The sequence below is a fragment of the Cornus florida genome, unplaced genomic scaffold (assembly GCF_030987335.1).
Source record: "Cornus florida cultivar Cherokee Brave unplaced genomic scaffold, ASM3098733v1 CherokeeBrave_3.0.0_Hap2_Chr10, whole genome shotgun sequence".
In the NCBI taxonomy this organism is placed as follows: domain Eukaryota; kingdom Viridiplantae; phylum Streptophyta; class Magnoliopsida; order Cornales; family Cornaceae; genus Cornus; species Cornus florida.
The window spans coordinates 45,266,343-45,268,267 of record NW_026775580.1 but is presented as its reverse complement, the minus strand read 5'-3'; the positions used below and the strand labels follow the sequence as shown (position 1 = coordinate 45,268,267).

The 1,925-nt window shown below is 37.9% G+C and overlaps 1 non-coding gene across 1 annotated transcript; it reads left to right on the top strand.

The window, feature by feature from the left end:
- The first annotated feature begins 1,567 nt into the window (after positions 1–1,567).
- On the top strand, positions 1,568–1,674 carry LOC132280506 (small nucleolar RNA R71). Its single transcript, XR_009471585.1, has one exon. It is a non-coding gene; the product is annotated as a small nucleolar RNA R71 (small nucleolar RNA).
- Positions 1,675–1,925: the final 251 nt, after the last annotated feature.

The window sequence follows — 1,925 nt, the reverse complement described above, 5'->3', positions numbered from 1 at the left end:
TTGACATATACCTAATTTGATATATACCGAGTATGGAAGAAGATTAACACTTGCTCCTAGGTCAAGGAGAGCCCGATTAATGATATGATCACCAATGATGCATGAAGTGGTAGGTGAACGGGGGTCCTTAAACTTTGGAAGAGTGTTATGTTGCAAAATTAAGCTCACTTGCTCGGTTAAGACCATTTTTTTAGGTGTTTGGCTTTTGTTCTTCCTCTTTTGGGTGCACAAGTCTTTCAAGAATTTGGCATAAGTCAGAATTTTCTTGCTCGCATCCAAAAGCGGAAGATTAACTTTCACTTGCCTAAACACATCTATGATTTCATTTGCTTTGGCCTTTTGCTTGTCATTTGAAATGGATCCTTTTAAGGCATCCGGGAATGGAGTTCTTGGCTTAAAAACCTTTTCAGAAATTTTCTTTGAAGTCTCTTCAATACAAGAAGTTTTGAAATCATGTTGTAAATCTTTCTTTTCAAAATCACTTTTCAAAATATTCTCATTTGAAAAATCATGCATATGCAATGAAGGAAGAATATGATAGGAAATGGGACAGGTGTCAACTTGTGGTTACACCAGTTTACTCTCTTCATTGGACATACCCACTTGGTTTTCCACAATCTTCCCACTTCTCAAGGTAGTCACCGCATTGACATGCTCTATTGTGTGACCTTCCGATAAGGAATGAGTCTCCACAACGCATTGTTGCTTTGGTAGGACATTCATAGGCATTTTTCCTTTCTCTCTTGCATTTAATGTGCTAGCTATTTGCCCTACTTGGGTTTCTAGCTTTGTAATGGATTGAGAGTGAGAATGAAGTAATTGTGTGTTTGCCTCTAAAGTGCCCAAAGCAATTAAAACTTTCTCCTCAAAAGTAGGACTCCTAGCATTTCCTTGGGAATATGATTGATTGGGAAAATGAGAATTTGAGAATTTGTTTCCTTATGATTGGTATAATGATCTAAAACCTTGGGAACCTTGGCTTTGTAATGGAGGTGGAATGTACTTCCCTTGAAAAACACCTTGGGGAGGGTTTGAGCCTTCCCCTTGGCTTTTCCAAGAGAAGTTCGGGTGATTTCTCCAACTAGGATTATAGTGATTTCCATAAGGATTGTTCCCGTGGTTAGCAAACACAGCATTTGCTTGTTTATTATGCTCATTTTTCATATGTCCATGGGGACAATTAGAAGTAGAATGTAAAACACCTGAACAAGTCATACATATCTCATTGGATGCATGATGGGAATGGCTAGGGAATGAAGATACTTGATTTTCTGAGTTTTGGTTGATCAAGAATTGATCAAACCTTTGAGATAATGATTTCATCTCGGCGGCAATTTCATTGGAGTGGTCGACTTGATGTAAGCCAACACTCTTCCTACCACTACAATTTCTACCATTCTTAGAAGATAAAGTTCGATGCAAAGAATTTTCACTCATGTTCTCATAAAGACTCCACATGTCATCCTCATGCCTATCAATGTAAGAGCCACCCATGGAAGCATCAACCATGCCCTTGTAATTATCCGATAAGCTCTTAAAGAAATATTGAACTAATTGCCATTTGGGCATATCATGATGTGGACACTTCCTAAGCAATTCATTAAAGCATTCACATGCCTCATGAAATGTTTCCCCATCCCCATGTGAAAACTCTTAAATTGAGGTTCTCATAGTATTGGTCTTAGAAATCGGATAATACTTCTTTAAGAACTCTTGCTGCATTTCTGCCCAAGAAGTTATTGAAAAAGGTCTAAGATTGTTAAACCAATATTTTTCCTTGTCTTTAAGGGTGAATGGAAAAAGTTTAAGCCTTAAGACCTCTTCCGGCATATCCATGTATCTTACGGTGGAACATACTTCAAGAAACTCATCCAAATGCTTGTAAGGTTCTTCACTTGGAAGTCCATGATAGTTAGGAAGCATTT